Here is an 18,063-nt window from a genome sequence, read left to right on the forward strand (position 1 = left end):
CTTATGAACTCTGGAGAGGTTTTAAACCTAATTTAAGTAACTTGAGAGTTTGGGGCTCTGGTGCTCATGTACTAGTGCCTAGTCAAAACAGGGACAAGTTAAGTAGTAAAACTATTAAGTGTACATTTATATGATACCTTGAGAATTCTAAGGGTTATAGATTTGTGATTCATCATCACGATGGATCAGTGGGAGTAGTCGAGAGCAGAGATGCTCATTTCTTAGAAGAGTCCCTTAATACAAGAAATCCTAGCAAATTAATAGTTATTTGAAATATCTAAAGAAAAAGATTTTGTTAGTCAGGAATCTAAAACTCCTTTGAGTACATCTCAACCTGAAACAACTAGGTTTCAAAGAGTTAGACAACCTTCATCGATGCTTAAAGATTTTTACATTTTTCTAAATGAAAGTGAAATCGATGAGCCTTCATCTATTAGGAAAGCATTAGAATCCCCTGATTCAGTCAAATGGAGAAAAGCTATTCAAGACGAGCTAAATTCTATTGAGAAGAATCAAGTGTGGGAGCTTGTAGATAAACCCAAAGATAGAAAGGCTACAGGTTGTAAGTGGGTATTTAAGAAAAAACTCAAGCCAGATGGATCAATTGATAAGAATAAAGCTAGATTAGTAGCAAAACGATTTACACAGCAAGAAGGAATAGATTACGAGGAGAAATATTCTCCAGTTGCCAAATTTACATCCATTAGAATAATTATGTCAATGGTGGTATATCTTGATTTGGAACTCATAAGTTGAAAAAGTCTTTATATGGATTAAAACAGTCCCCTAGACAATGGTATTACACTTTTCATAATGCTGTGTTGAAATTTGGTTTTGTGCCAAACAGTTTTGATCATTGTGTATATGTCATAAAAGGTGGGAGTTCATTTGTGATATTGTCATTATATGTTGATGACATTTTATTGGCTGGAAATGACATGTCACTGATTGAGAAAGTCAAGTAATGGTTAAAATCCCAGTTTGAAATGAAAGACATGGGTGATGCCTCATTTGTCTTAGGAATTAAAATAACTAGGGATAGAAAATCAAAACTTCTTAACGTGTCTCAAGAAAACTACTTAGAGAAAGTGTTAAAGAAGTTTAGAATGGACTTGTCAAAAGCAATAGATACTTCCATTTGCAAAGGTACGAAATTATCAAAGAACATGGCACCGTCTAATAATGAAGAGTTAATAGAAATGCAAAACAAACCCTACGCTCAGGTAGTAGGAAGTTTATACATATATATATATATATATATATATATATATATATATATATATTACACAAGGCACATATGGCTTATTATGGTTAAGATGCTGGCTAAAAGCCAAAGTAATTAGATGTTTTAATTAAAGATGAGTGTACACTCTCCATCTTACAGGGTAAGAGGACTAGGAGTACAAATTAAGTAACTTTTAAGTTTAAGTTTACCATCTTTACCATGTACCAGTAGCATACAAGGGAAAAACTATAGATTATATATATATATATATATATATATATATAATATCAATTAAGCATAATTCTATAGAACTTAGACATTACAAGAGGGATTAATAGAATCTCATGTCTAAGAGAGACATTCATAGCATGGTCCAAACATCTATGCCTATATCCACAAACCACCATATAAAAATAGGGTATTTAAGCACAAAGTGCAAAAGGCCCATGAAAAACCAAGATGTGTGGGAAACAAGTGTTCTCAACACAATGTGTTACATGATAACCATAACAATGAGAAACTGCCCAACAATGGTACTAGATTCCTATAACATTTTCAATTTTACTTAATTGAGTTTCATACATTGAATCTAGACTCATTTTCAATTCTCTACACAAATAAAGATATTCATGCAGGACTGTAGAGAATAATCCAAGGACTTCGAGAAAATATCAAGTGATGAACACCTTGGACACATGCATTCCAAAAAGAACTACTATGACTAGATAGTTTTATCTTAGTCATGAGATGATATTCATTTTAAGCTTTTTTGGAATACATCAATTTAACCCATCAAGATTTCTTATGCATTTAATGATAATCATTAAGCACATAAGGATGAGTTTAAAGGACAACTAGGTGTATAGTAATAAACATACTAACTCACCTTGGGCAAAAGATGTCTAAGAAAGAATTTGGGTGGATTACCTTAGACAAGACTTTAATACACAATTTTGCTAGAAATAATATTCTACCTAAGATGAATATACCAAGATCTAGCAAATGCCAAAATTGTCCTATAAAGAGTTCAAGAATGATAGGAATGAACTTGAAAGATCAATTTGAACTCAAGGGAAAAAAGAATGGTTAATTTTCATGGAAGCACATATATGGTTTTCACATTAAATTTTCTAATATGGATTTACTTTGTAGATGATAAGTGCACAAGTGATGTGATTTGCACTTAGATAGGCTTAATCAAGAAAGATATTCAATAAAGCACAAATGAATATAGATACATCGCAAGTTAAAAGCATCACACATATGAGATCTATATTCATGGATGAAAGGATATATCATTAAGCTCAAGAAAATTAGATACAAAATATATTCAATGAATTTAAAGTATCTAGCAAGAATGTGAAAGATAAAATAATTTAGCTTAGCCCTTAAATTAGCTCATTCACTAATTAGTTTAGAGGGACTCTTTTGGAACCCAAATCCCTTTGGTTCAATCCAAGTTTGTTTGTGGGAGTGTACATTTTCTTATCCAAACAAACTTGTTAGATTTCACAATTCCAAGCTTACACTCAGAATTGTGATGCTCAACTCTACCACAATAGTTATGTTTGGTAGATGATGAGCAATTAGAATCACAAGACTTAGAAGTGTGTTTATCTTTTTCTTCTTGAAGTCTTTGATTCTGAATAGAGAGTTCGTCATTCATTTGTTTTTCATTTTCACAAACATGTTTATATTTTTTAACAAGTTCAATGTTTATGATTTTAAGGCTTTTAATTTCTTTCTCAAAGGCATTGCATCTTTGAAATAAGTCAACATTTTTATTTATCAAAAATATGCTCAATTGACTTAATTTTTCATTTCTTTTCAAACATTCATTTATTTCCAATTTCAAATTTTCAATTTGAATTTCCAAATCAGAAATTAAATGTCTGAAAGAAACTTCATTTGCAAAAGATTTTTCTGAAATCTCTTTTTGTCTAGAAATTGTATCATTTGAAAAGAGACAAACATTTTTCCCAAAAGTGTTTTCTAATGAAGTCCAAATATCTTTTGCATTGATGCAATTTGAAATATTGTTAAAAATGTTTGGAGTTAAACCACAACACAATAAAATTATAGCCTTTGAGTTCAAGAAAAATAATTTCATATCACCTTTAGTGCATTTTCCTGAAAAAGAAATTTCCTTTTTAAAGACATCTAAAATGTCATGATCTATGGATTTGAGATAGGCTAGCATTTGTGCTTTCCAAGCTCTATAATTCTTTCTATCAAAGAATGGAGGAATTACTATGGATCGGCATTTCTCAAAATCCGTATAGATTGTCACATATCTTTTCTCTTGTAGATTTTTAAGATTTAAAAATCTCTTTGAGAGCCTAAGCTCTGATACTAAATGAAATACAGCTGTGACAATCCAAGACGGGATGAATTGGTCAATTAGAAATTTTAGGCTTAATTAAGAGAGATTAAAAATTAATCCATTTAATTAAGCACAAATTAGTCTAACCCTTGTTCAAATATGTATATCAATGAAAGCTAGGATTTAGATTTTCTAATCATGCACATTTAGCTAACCCTTGTTCAAATGGATATTATAATACTTAGGGTTTAAACAATTTAGTCAAGTGCATTTACTAACCCTTGTTCAATTAAAAGCAGAAAAATAAGTTAGATTAGAGATTACCAATCACCACACGTGCAAGAGAGAAGGAAAAGAGACATCCACAAGGAACATAAGATTTATAGTGGTTCGGTCACAACTTGACCTACTCCACTCTTCCAAGTTTACCTCCTTGGGATCTCCACTAAAATGATGAAGCCGTACACCTGACTCCTTCATCTCCAAAGGGAACAAACCCTTGCTTTTCCATTCTGAAGGGCCAAAGCGAAGCCCCTAGCACGAAGCTTTTACAAGGGAATCAAACCCTTGCACATGATTCACCTTTCTTCACGGGCTGAATCAGAGACCCTTTTCTTCACATTTCTTTACGAGCCGAAGAGAAGACCCTCACATGAAGAACAAATAAAAATACAAAACTCGCAATGCCTCTTAGTAGGAGGATTACAAAGTTGAAAGCTCACAATCACTCCTAAAGATAGCAAAGATAAAAGCCCTATGGAGTGCCTCTTGAAAGAATGTTGAAATACAAGTTCAAAGAGGTTTTTGCTTTTGAATGGAAAGTTGAAGCTCAAAGAGAAATGGGATTTTAATCTTTCTCAATGTTCAAAAGCTTATAGAGATAGGTTTTAATGATGCATATATAGTGTATTTGAAAATATGACCGTTTGGGGTAAAACTGTAAATAAACGGCTTCAAAAAGTCAAGCAGAAAATGTCCCAATGGCTAGTTTGCTCGACCGCGGCGGTTGACCGAGCTACAGCAGTTGGCTACCCCTATTGGGCGCCCTATTCTATTTTCAAATTTCGCGGTCGACCGGCCACATGGCGGTCGCCCGGCGAGGGCTTACTGTTTGCTCAAAAAATTTAGCTCAAAAACCTATCTCGGTCGACCGACCCACGGCGGTCGCCCTCCCTAGACCAAATTGGATTGTTATGTTTGAAACAGAAGCGCATCCGCGGTCGTCCGGCTTAATCCGTTCGACCAGCCCGATAAAATTCGAGATGGCCAGAATTTCCAGGTTCCATCCCGCGGTCGCCCAGCATAGGCCGGTCGACCGGCCCTGTATAAAATTCCATTTTTACTTTAAAGATCAAGGGCTTTTGGGCTATGGTCGTTAGGCTAAAGTCCAAGCTTTTCAAACACATTTTTGGGTGTGTTGATGGTTTTCAAAGATGTAAAATATTAGGTATAAAAACCATTTGAAAACCTTTTGAAAGTGCAGTTAAACATAAAATCAAGAGGTCTCAAAATGCATTCTAAAAATAAGAACCTTGAGTCTTCTTGGAATGTCTTGGCTCCTTTACACTTTCTTGGACTTCTTCGACTTGGGTGAACATCTTGACCTTGTCTTGACTTTTGTGACATCCTCCAATCTTCACTGCATGTAGTGAGGTGCATGAGGTGTCACCAATGGTATGTTCAGCTTCAAGCTCCTTCTTGACACTTGCTTAGGAACTTGTGGGATTTTCATGATGAGCTTCTTTACTTGAGCATCTTCAAATGAGGATGACTCCAATGTAGGTACAAGCTCTTGGTTCCTTTGATCCTTGATCCACAAGTCATGTGTTGTGAAGAGTTGTGTAATGACGATTATGACATGAAATTCCTATATACAACACAACACCTCAAAGCAACACATCAGTCCATAAATGCTAATCAATTTAGTTTGCTAGCATCAAAACAAGAAGGTAAGGTGAATGATTAACCCAGGGAAACCCTTGGGCTTACACAGACTGATGTGTGTTCTAACACCGTATTTGTAGCCACAAATGGTGAACTACCCTAGTCTATAGATAGGACAAGGCTTCTAACTCTAGGCTCACATGTGTAAGCAACACATGTTCGCCCCTGTATGCAAACAAATGACAAATGCAATATATAGAGGGGTAAGGCTGAGGTCCACCTGGCCGGGTGCATAGTTACTTGCATACTGTGACTATTGTCCAATATACGGACTATGTCCATTTTACATACAAAGTGTCCAGGTGCTGAGTGTACTATGGGTGCGGTGATGCCTGAGTGAGAACGGGTATAGTTTTCATGGCTCCTGCTGATAGTACCCCGAATAGGTCATCTGATATCACATCCATAACAAACCATAGTAAGAAAATAACCACAAAACAGGATAATATATGCAAGGGATGAGAGTGGTGTGTGTGTACCCTTGTTTTATTACCCACATATTTGGTGCCCCTGGATTCTAACGAAAAGGTTCCCATTTTTCTTGATTTTAGCCCAATTTATTCAAAATTAATAATAATGGCATTTTAACAGAGTTAGGCAAAATCTCAAAAGCTCCCCAGCAGAGTCGTCAGCCTGTGGAGCCCGATCCTGACGAATCATGTTCATAAGAAGACTCAAGAGATGTAATTTTCTGACTATAGGTTGTATCTTTATAATTCTTTATGTTTTCACTATCAAGGCACACTCTCGGACCCCCCAAATTGATGTTTTTAATGTCCAAGAGAAAACCCAAAAGGATTGCAAAAGAAAACGTGAAAAATGATTGAAAAACGTAGTTTTTGTAATCAGCGGTCGATCAACCCTACCACCTCGGTCGACCGGCCCTTTTAAAGAGGAGAAATTAAAAATGGTAAGAAGCCAATCAGCGGGCGACCGACCCCCTCATGGGAAACTGACCCCAGTCGACCGCCACACTTTGGTCAACCTCGACGCTTATTGTTTTTAAAAATCTGAATAGTGCATGGCTCACGGGCAACTGCCACACCTCGGTCGACCTCGACCACATAAAAATAGATCAGTTGGGGCTTCGTGTATGTTTTTCAAAAGTTCACAGTTTTTACCCTTTTGCCCCCAATGGCTATATTCTTTCAAGGGTTATTTAAAGGAGGTTCAAACTTCATTTTAACTTGATGAAAACATTTTAAAATAGCCTAAGACCCATTAAACCATTATTTTATCATTTTTTGGTTTTCAAACTTTTCCCATACACTTGTGCCTTGATTTTGATTACATCCAAAGTGATAGATCTAGAACTTTTGTATATCTTTGAGAGAGAGTTTCTAGTGAGCTTTGAATGTTGTATTTGCCTATCTAGAGGCTTGAGTGAACTTAAACTTCTTCCATATTCATTGTATTCGCGAAGAGGAGCTTTTCCCTTTGAGTCGGTTTACGAAAAGGGATCATCTCCTTGGAGGCGGTTTGTGAAGAGGAGTGATTCCCTTGGAGGTGGTTTTACGAAGAGGGATTGTTCCTTGGAGGCGGTTTCTAAAAAAAGGGTTTGTTCCCTTGAAGGAGTTCATTGTAAAGCTCGGAGATTTGGCGCGTGGCATCTCAAATAGTTAAGGTAAATCCCAAGAAAAGACCAGGTACTTGGTAGTGGAGTAGGTCCGTTTGTGACCGAACCACTCTAAATGATTGGGTCGTTTCCTATCTTACCTCTCCTTTTTTGTGGTGATTGATAACATCTAAACCCTATCTCCTTTGACATGCTTACATGAACAAGGGTTAGATCTATAAATGCTAAGGTAACCTAATTAAATTTAATATTCCATCTAATTAGCTTAAAAATTTTAATTACCCAATTCATCGCCTCTCTTATGTTGCCTATTGGGATTTCAATGTTTTTTCTCCTTTTTTTTTGAAAGATACATATCTTGGAATATTGGTCTAAAAATTGAAGATCTAACATATGAAGAGGGTACCCTAAACTAAGGTTTGAATATGGGAACCTGTTATAGGTAAGGGCATCCTAAACTAGGGTCTGGATTGTGAGATCTCATTTAGGAAAGGGTATCCTAAATTAGGGCTTGGGTAATGAATTATAATTTAGGAAAAGTGTCTCCTATAATAGGGTTTGAGTGAGGGAACCTAACCTAGGATAAGAGGTATCCTAAACTAGGGTTTGGATTTGAGATCTTATTTTGGAAAGGGTATCCTAAACTAGGCTTTTTTGATAACCTAATCTATGAAAGGATAGCCTAAAGAAGGGTTTGGATTTGAGAACCTAATCTAGGAAGGAGGTAGCCTAAACTAGGGTTTGGCTTTGGAGACCTAATTTAGGAAAGGATATCCTAAACTAGAGTTTGCAACTTAGGGACCTAAACTAGGGTGCGGTAATGAATTAACTAAAAGAATCCTAAAAGAGATGCTCTAAAACAGATTAAATGTCATTAGTAATGATGTAACACATCCTAATTAGACATCTTATACCCCCCTTTGGACTTACAACCACGTGCTATAAGAAGATATAGACTTGTTGGTTATTAGTCCTAGGGACAACCTAGACTAGGACCGAATCCGCATTGGAGCAAGGTGATGAAATCCCTTCCTATGGCTTTTGGCAACCCGGGGACACCTTTCTAGACTCAAACATGTCCTATGTGGGGGCCAAAGGATTAAGTGTGTCCTAATCATGATATCCTCACATTTTTCCATTCAAGGCACAAAGATATCCTATTCGAGGCTCAACATACCTTATGTAGGTATGGAAACATTCTATATGAATATTGGGGTATGCAATAGGACGTGCCAAACTTTCCTCTTAGCGCGATTCCGTGGTCCGATATACCCGCCGAGATTCCCAGCATTAAGGTACATAGACACGAATCGAACTCGTTTACAACACTAAAAAGTGTAAGGCTAAGAGGTGGAGGTTTTCACAATCAAGGAGTCACATCCAAATGCAAGCATGTCATCACTCATGCAAGAACCTAGACAGTTCTGTGTTGCTACTAACTCCAGGGCAATAGGTATGCAAATCATGAATGCAAATGCATGATAGTGAAGTGTATGCAATTTTGGGCTTCCTAGGTGCCTCCCGGGGCATTTTTAGTGCAAAGTAAGTGGTTGTAGTCATTGGGCTATTTTGGAATTTTTTAAGCATGGTTCAAGCAACCTGCAAACAAAAATTTATGTGTGTTGTTTTCACTCTGAAAATTAATGTATTCAGATTTTTTGATTTTTTTTATATTTTTCACACATTTTCCCGTGTCAAAGGTGTAATTTTTGTACAAAAGTTTCATCATTTCACATGTAATGACCTTATACGAAATATCAGTAACCTGGACAAAAATTAGACAGAGAATTGTTCTCTGTTTGACATTTTTGTATGTTTCAATAGATTTTCGTACATTTATGAAATGTACGAAATTTCAAGAAAAAGTACGAAAAATGGCAAACAGGCTCCTATTGTCTTTGAAAATTTTGTAGATCTGATTCATCTTAAGCTTAGTACGTCCCCAGCAGAGTCACCTGGATTTCTGTAGCTCTTTTTTACCCTACCGATTTGATCTTCTTGTAGACACCCCATTTTGCTCTACCTTAATCGATAAAGAAATTAGGGTTTGTTTTCCGTCGGTTTTCCAATGTCTTTCTTTCCCGCATCCGTTTGTTACATTTCTAAATATTTTTGGTCGTTTCCGTCGTGTTTCGTATTTTCCCGCTAAATGTTGAGAAGGATTATTCAGAAAAATCTAAACCAGAGAGAATTGGGACCCGTTTGGTGGGCCCGCATTGGGTGCTTCGATTAAATTTGGATCGAGAAAGTTGGACCCATTTGGTGGGGCCGCATGATGCATTTTGATTAAATTTGGACTCGTTTGGTGGGCCCGCATTGAACATTTGTTTAAAATCGAATCAACCGAGGGCCCACATTGTGGGGCCCGCGTTGTTGGGCCTCAGTGGGGCCTCTTGTGAGGCCTCTTATGAAGAGCAATGATGGTAGCTCTCCACTAAGACAACATGATGGGCCCTCCACTAAGAGCAATAATGATGGACTCTCCACTAAGAAACATGATGGGCACTCCACTAAGAGCAATAATGATGGACTCTCCACTAAGAAACATGATGGGCCCTCCACTAAGAGCAATAATGATGGACTCTCCACTAAGAAACATGATGGGCCCTCCACTAAGAACAATAATGATGGATTCTCCACTAAGAGGGACAACATGATGAGCTCTCCACCAACATATCTCTCTCTCTCTCTTTCTCTCCCTATATATATCTCCCTTCCCATCTATAAGAAGAGAAAAAAAAAAAAGAAATTTATCTTCCATTATCTCTTTCTCTTCCATTATCTCTTCTAATCACTCCCTCCAATCCCTTTCCTCAATATATTCTTCCATCCCTCTCCCTAATATTCTTCTTCCATTATCTCTTCACTCCCTCAATCACTCCCTCTAAACACTCCAGAGAAAGCGAAAGACGGCGGAGCGGATCGGCGGCGGCAGGATTTTTTATATTTTTTTGGATTGGGCGGAGATCTTCACCACAGGCAGGTGCATTGTTCTCAAAATATTTCTTTATTTTTCCGAATTTTTCTGATTTTTTCCGCAAATTGTGTTTTATAAATGGAAAACTCTTCAAAAAACATCTTTTGACGAAGAAAAATTAAATTATATACCAAACAGATTCTAAAATTAATGAAATTTCGTGGGAAAATAATATGTTACTGATTCATTTTACCATGAATTTGTAAAGATTTTTGGAGTTTATTTGGTATATTATTTAATATTTTCTTTGAAACTTATCAGATTTTAGGATAATTTTTACTAACATCAGATCATCATTAAAATTCATAAAATTTTTACAGTAGTCTTATCTTCCATATTACTTGTTACTGTAAAATTTTCGTGTGATTTGGATCTGTTTTAATATGGGATGTAGTGTTAATTTATAATCTGGTCTGGAAATTGTAAAATCCGAAATTGGTAGTAAATAATTTCTAAAATTCATGAAAATCTCACTGCATGCTATTTTGATCCGTATAGTATTTCTGTAGAAATTTCATAGAATTTAGAGTTATATTTCTACTAGTTTATGTGTTAATTGTGCAATCTGGACATTTAATGGTTTAATCAAGATTAAATGTGAATTTAATGTAAAAATATGCAAAACTCATCCTGTAAGCTACATACATTTTCATCTTGCTGCTGTAGAAATTTCAAATCATTTCGAATTTATTTGCAACAATTTCACTTGTAAAACCGCTCATATGCTTAAAATTGATAAAATCCATGGAAAATTCGAAATTAATTGAAAATCATATAAAAATTCCTAAAGAACTTTAAAATTCTGTCACATGTTCACTCCTTAATCCATTGAAACAGAAATTTTAGGATCTTTAGATTTTCCTGGAAAAATGGCCCGTGCATCCATAATCGTATCCCAATTGCAACTTGATCTTTGACAATTTTAATATTTAAGTTATAGCATGTTGTTGGCTCCGAGGTTAGTGTCCACGGAAATCCTGAGATTCTGCCAGGCAATAAGATGCTATAACCTAAGTATTAAATTGCACAAGGAAAGAGCGCACGATTCCCTCCTTTGGATGCCATTCAAGGCCGAAATTGGTGAACCCTAGAACCATTGGTAATCCTTAAATGTCTAGAAACTGAAAATCTTCGAAATCTGAAACTCATTAACCTCGAGAACTTAAATCGATTTATCTTGTGTCTTTCGGAACCATTGGATTATGGTTTCCAATCTAAGAACCATTAGAGCCCAATTTAGGAACACTGGTGTCGTGCCGTGTCCTAGGTTTTAGGGAGTCCTAGAGTTAGGAGTCCAGCCTCATCACGGACGCTTGCTATGAATAGCAACCGTACCATAGGTCTAGTTACACTAGTCACCCGATCTTTCCCTAGGACAAGCCTAGTAAACTAGGATGTAGGCAAAACCTGCATTAGTCTAAGGGACAACTTGCATTCAGATAAGAATCATACAACATCTTAGATGAAATCCTAAGATAATAAAATCCTCAACTTGAATTAAATAACTACTTTTAAAACTGTTGAAACAGTCAAATCCGTTTAAGTCGGTGTCCTAGTTGAGTTAGGCATAAGTAGCTTAGCTTAGGTGCACCGAACTACGTCGACTCTGATCCCAGTGAGGCTTGGGTACGTAGGCAGCTTGGATGTCTGATGGCATACCACCCGCGAGTCGGCACCACAACAAATTGTGGTGTTTTGTATATTAATTTTCTTGTAAATACTTAATCAAATCACTTAGGACTTTCCATGAAATTAGAATTCTAGGAGAACTTTCACTTAGATTGAATCCAGACAAATTAATAAATCAAGATACACATCTAGGATTCTCATTGAAATTAGATCATATGATGCATGTCACTTAGTTCGCACATTAACATAGAGTTGAATGAGCCATTTAAAATAAATTTAAAAGAGTTAACTTTTGGAATCGAAGACCGATTATCGGGCAGGAATGGTGCATGTGGCGGATAACTCCCCATACCTTCCATTCTCGTAACCAGGTAGCGAGTCTAGATTTCTGGTTAATTACGGGTCCTAGATCCCACATCTAGGTGGCGACTCTGTCAGTCTCTTTCGTGTGGAATTCGGATTGCCTTAGTGATCCCAAGTCCACAGGAAAGACGAATTCAAATCAATATTAAAATGCACACGCCAATCGCGTGGGTACGAGAGACCAAAGGAGAGCGCGCGGCGGCTCGCGCCCCACGCCCCTCTCGCGGGATCATTTCCCACAGTCTGGCGACTCTGCTGGGGACCACCTAACTTCATTAAAATTTCAAAAGATAATTCATTTGAATTTAATTTAACTGGCTCATAAAAACTCTATACTTGTTAGATTAGTTTGTCTCGTTTTATTTTCTCATCACATTTTACTCGAACTTAATTTAACAAAACCTGAAGGCATCATAGATTGCGCGAACTTATTGCACACACTTACATCACTTGCATCTAAACCCTTGCATTTCACATGCACACACGTCCTATTTTAGGAACCCGGAGTGTTATCTAGCATGGTTGACTGGGATTTCATCACCTGGTGCCTCTGTGCTAGAGAAGCATTCCACCCTTAGCCTAGTACCTTTATGGTGCGTAAACGGATCTCTTGTTCACGTACTGATACGCCGGACACTGGTACAGTATATCGAACATGGATTCGCGCTAAGGGGACTCTTGGCCTTACCCCTAGATTAACCCACACATGCATGCAGTATACGAACACATGTGCACCACATGTGTGAGCCTAGTTTAGGATATCTTACCCATTTGTGTCTAGATTAGGCCGTAGTCCATCTTCCAATGGCTACGATCGGTCCTAGGTACACAAACAAAGTCATGAGTCGAGATCCTCTCTCCACTCCGCTAGATTAGGATTAGGGTTGATGCCTTCAGGTAACACTGTTAAAATGTGCGAAGACTAAAAACTTTTCCTTTGGGGTTAGGATATAAATCCCATCATTTCCAAAGATCTCATAGGATTAGTCATTCATGATCTATCCGTTGAAAGCAATCTTATACTATCTCATCTAATCTCTTGATCGTGCGTCTTTCATTCTTCTGTCATACGATTCGATCGTATCTTCATGCCATCCCCTAACTGGCAGGAGCAGAATCTCACAATCTTTCGATTATGCAATCTCATGATCTGATCATGCCTGGTCCAGATGATCCAATCTTGCTTGTACCCTTGGTCTTTTCTTACTCTAAGGGCAACCTTTTTCAAGAATATTTTGCTAAGTCCTTCAGAGTTCACTATCATAATCCTTGAACTAGGGGCGTTCCCCTATGCGAATCAGTAATCATGGTCAGTACAATTGTTGAGTCCGGTCTTACATTTCAAGGTCAATGCCTAGTCCAGGCAAGATATCTTCTGCTTCTCTTTTTTATTTAGAGTTGTGAATCCTAAGAATGTTCAGGATAGGTCATCAGATGTAATAGCCATTTCTTTAAATAAAAATTTCAGTTCCAAAAGTTCATTGGTGTCTGTTTCTTAAGTGTGCTTCTGATCTTAAAATAAGACTCCCTCATCAAATGAGGACAAAATTGACGAAACTCCACTTGAGTCACAACGATTACTTGAACAAGAGGAGGAGCGCCAATCTCAGCCTTTCAAAGATGAAATTAAAGTGGTAAACACTGGCACTGAAACCTTGATCCAGTAAATGCCGATTGAAAATACATTACCCTCTGAAGAGTGTGAAGAATTGGTAAACCCATTTTGAGGATAAAAAGATGGTCCGGTAAGTGTTACCATTAATGCCAAGAGAAAGACCCAGATAGAAGGTTCAAGAAAGAATGAAGTGAATATCATATGCTATGCAAGGGGCATGGAGTGGAAACAACTTTCATATTACCAATCAATGACCTTGGTTCTCAAATTCATAACATGAAGCCATCAAATTCGAGATAAGAAGTTCAAGAGCAAGCATTGAAAAGTGATCATCAGATATCAAGAGTACGAATCCATAGATGGAGGATGTCAAAGAACAAGTTTCGCTCTATGAAAGTCTAAAGCACGCATTAGAATCTTGAAAGAAGAAGATTTATTATCTCTTACCTGGAAATGCCGTCAAACTCCGTAAAAAAAAGAAAAAGAAAATAAATAAATAAATAATCAGTACCAGAGGGACTCTAGTAACCTAGATCGATTCTCAATCTGAACATCGGAAGGCCTTCTTTGGCCGAATAAATCCCAAAATCAGAACCCAACGTCAAAAGAATACTGGTTTGCAAACCCTTCGAGCCTAAATGAAATTTTCTTGAAAACCCATCAAACTAGGGGCATTCGCCCCGAACTACGCGAGACCTGATCCCTACACTGGGGTACGTAGGCAGCTCGGTTAAACTGAGTTCGGTCAATTCAAAAAAGAAAAGCAATTCAATCAATCCAAAAAAAAAAAAGAAATTCAATCCTTTCAGAAAAAAAAAGGGGACAAGTTCCTAAAGAAGAGAAGTCAATTATTCCAGAAAGAAGAAAAAAAAAGAAAAATCAATAAACTTTCGAACAATTTATCTTCAAACTAGGGGCATTCGCCCTGAACTACACACGACCTGATTCCTATCTTGGGATATGTAGGCAACCTATTCATAGATTCGGTCGAAATCTTTGTCGAGCCTTAAGCCATTCTTTGAAAAACCCTATCCTACCTATAAAGTCCTTCCGGTGTTCAGAATTATTGATCTAGGTACCGAAAACACAAAAAGTGAAAAAAAAAGGAACGGAGTTTGAAGATCTGCTAGACTGAAAACCTGAAAGGGCGGTCTAGGCAAAATTTAAGATCGTTCCCCTGCTAAAGTTGAAAACCCGAAAGGGCGGCTTAGGCAAAAGCTAAGGGGATAGCCTGCTGGATCGAAAACCTAGAAAGGTGGTTCAGGCAAAAGTTAAGGCTAGCGCGGTCCGCCAAGTCAAAAACCCTGAAGAGGTGACTTGGTCACGGTAAGAGAATCATTATAAGAAGGCTACAGCCAGTATCAAGACTGAAGATCAACTGAAGTTCAAGCAAATTTATAAGAAGGTTACAGCCGGTATCAGGACTGAAGATCAATTGAAGTTCAAACAAATTCAAGTGACATCCTCAAAACTGGGGGCATTGGAGCTAAGCAATCCTAGGAGTTGTAATTAAATCATTGAGGCATTACTGTTTTAAGGAAAAAGTCTAGTGTTTACCAATTGAAAAAAATATTCCTTGAAAGGATAGACTTACCAAATAAAACGTTAACTAAGTCAGAAGCATTACTGTGTCTGTCAGTGTAGTTAATCAATCGTTGTTATTCTATGTTCACTCCTTTAGAGCTCCTCAATCCTTTGAGTAGTGCCTTTTATCTAAGTTTTCTATTTAAAAAGAGTCAATCGTCATCCATATGTCCAAATGATGCAACTGTCTCGGTGAAGGAGGCCCGGCCTCGTCAGCTCCCTGCGATTGTACTTGAAAAAGTTCGAGAATCCAGTCAAACAGCTTCATTTCAAAGATGATCAACTCAGAAGAGTTCAGAAGTAGAAACATCAGAAAGCCCAGCTTCCGTAAAAAGATCATACCCCAGGAAGGCATCTTAAGATTGGAAGAGCCTCAGATGCAATGATGGTCGAGCCAATTTCTCAGAAAGATGAACCGTTAAAATTCAGAATTTCCTTCCAGTTAGTTAAATACTTTCCTGGTCAAGAAATGTTTATCTAAACACCTATCAAGAGGCAAGTCCCACTTTTCCATGATTATATCCAAGAGAGCCGTTGTTCTAGATTACCAATTTCAAGTGTCTTGTTCAAGGTTTCAGTCATCCAAATCCCCAAAGACAAGACCAGCAGTCTCTTTGAGAAAAATCTTGTTGAAGTTTCATAAAAGTGTTTCTAATCCATTCTTGTTAGTAATGGTTCTTCGGTTTGCCGTTTCATCATTCGTCACGGTTTGCCGTTTCATCATTCGTCAAAGTCCTAGTTTCCGATATCTTTGTCAAGCATGATCTGTAACATCCCCGATTTCATTAAGTTCAAAAAATCAAAAATTCATCAAATCCAATCCTATGTCAAATTCAAGTTCATGAAAAATCTCTAAATTCTTCATTGTTGAATTCATCAATCAAAGCTATCTTGTTTCCTTGAGCCCGTTTGTGAACGGTGCCTCATTTTCTGAGTCCATTTGTGAATGGTCTCGTGTTCTCCTTGAGCCCGTTTGTGAACGGCGCCTCATTTCTGAAGTTCATTTGTAAATGGTCTCATGTTCCCCTTCATCCCGTTTGTGAACGGTGTCTCATTTTCTGAAGTTCATTTGTAAATTGTCTCATATCCTCTTCAAGCCCGTTTGTGAACGGTGCCTCATTTCTCGAGTCCATTTGTGAATGGTCTCGTCTTCTCCTTAAGCCCGTTTGTGAACGGTGCCTCGTTTCTCGAGTCCATTTGTGAATGGTCTCGTCTTCTCCTTGAGCCCGTTTGTGAACGGTACCTCATTTTCTGAGTCCATTTGTGATTGGTCTCTTATTCTCCTTGAGCCCGTTTGTGAACGGTGCCTCGTTTCTCGAGTCCATTTGTGAATGGTCTCGTCTTCTCCTTAAGCCCGTTTGTGAACGGTACCTCATTTTCTGAGTCTATTTGTGAATGGTCTCATGTTTTCCTTGAGCCCGTTTGTGAACGGTGCCTCGTTTCTCGAATCCATTTGTGAATGGTCTCGTCTTCTCCTTGAGCCCGTTGGTGAACGGTACCTCATTTTCTGAGCCCATTTGTGAATGGTCTTTTATTCTCCTTGAGCACCTTTGTGAATGGTACCTCATTTTCTGAGTCCATTTGTGAATGGTCTCATGTTCTCCTTGAGCCCGTTTGTGAACGGTGCCTCGTTTCTCGAGTCCATTTGTAAATGGTCCCGTCTTCTCCTTAAGCCCGTTTGTGAACGGTACTTCATTTTCTGAGTCTATTTGTGAATGGTCTCATGTCCTCCTTGAGCCCGTTTGTGGACGCTGCCTTATTTCTGAAAAATCAAAAATTCATCAAATCCAATCCTACGTCAAATTCAAGTTTATGAAAAATCTCTAAATTCTTCGTGGTTGAAGCTATCTTGTTTCTTTGAGCCCATTTGTGAATGGTGCCTCATTTCTCGAGTCCATTTATGAATGGTCTCATGTTCTCCTAGAGCCCGTTTGTGAACGGTGCCTCGTTTCTCGAGTCCATTTGTAAATGGTCTCGTCTTCTCCTTGAACCCGTTTGTGAACGGTGTCTCATTTTTCTGAGTCCATTTACGGTCTCATGTCCTCCTTGAGCCCGTTTGTGGACGGTGCCTTATTTCTGAAAAATCAAAAATTCATCAAATCCAATCCTATGTCAAATTCATGCTCATGAAAAATCTCTAAATTCTTCGAGCCCGTTTGAGAACGGTGCCTCTTTTCTCCGAGTCCATACGACTATGGTCTCATATCCCCTTTTGAACATCATACAACTATGATGTCTCATTTCCTTGGAATCCGTACAAATACGAGATTTCATTCTCTCCGAGTTCATACAACTATGGTCTCTTATCCTCTTTGAACATCATACAACTATGATGTCTCATTCCCTTGGAATCCGTACAAATACGGTATTTCATTCTCTTCGATTCCATACAACTATGGTCTCCTATCCCCTTTGAACATCATACAACTATGATGTCTCATTCCCTTGGAATTCGTACAAATACGGTATTTCATTCTCTCCGAGTCCATACAACTATGGTCTCATTTCCTTAGAATCCGTACAAATACGGTATTTCATTCTCTCCGAGTCCATACAACTATGGTCTCTTATCCTCTTTGAACATCATGCAACTATGATGTCTCATTCCCTTGGAATCCGTACAAATACGGTATTTCATTCTCTCCGAGTCCATACGACTATGGTCTCCTATCCCCTTTGAACATCATACAACTATGATGTCTCATTCCCTTAGAATCCGTACAAATACGGTATTTCATTCTCTCCGAGTCCATACAACTATGGTCTCTTATCCCCTTTGACCATCACACAAATGTGATGTCTCATTTCCTTGGAATCCGTACAAATA

General features: G+C 37.7%; 1 pseudogene; it reads left to right on the forward strand.

The window, feature by feature from the left end:
• Positions 1 to 375: 375 nt before the first annotated feature.
• LOC143888482 (putative mitochondrial protein AtMg00820 pseudogene) lies at positions 376 to 756 on the forward strand (annotated as a pseudogene).
• The last annotated feature ends 17,307 nt before the right edge of the window (positions 757 to 18,063 follow it).

This window comes from Tasmannia lanceolata, unplaced genomic scaffold, assembly GCF_043159265.1.
Source record: "Tasmannia lanceolata isolate RefF3 unplaced genomic scaffold, GAP_Taslan_0.1 ptg000012l, whole genome shotgun sequence".
NCBI classification, from domain to species: domain Eukaryota; kingdom Viridiplantae; phylum Streptophyta; class Magnoliopsida; order Canellales; family Winteraceae; genus Tasmannia; species Tasmannia lanceolata.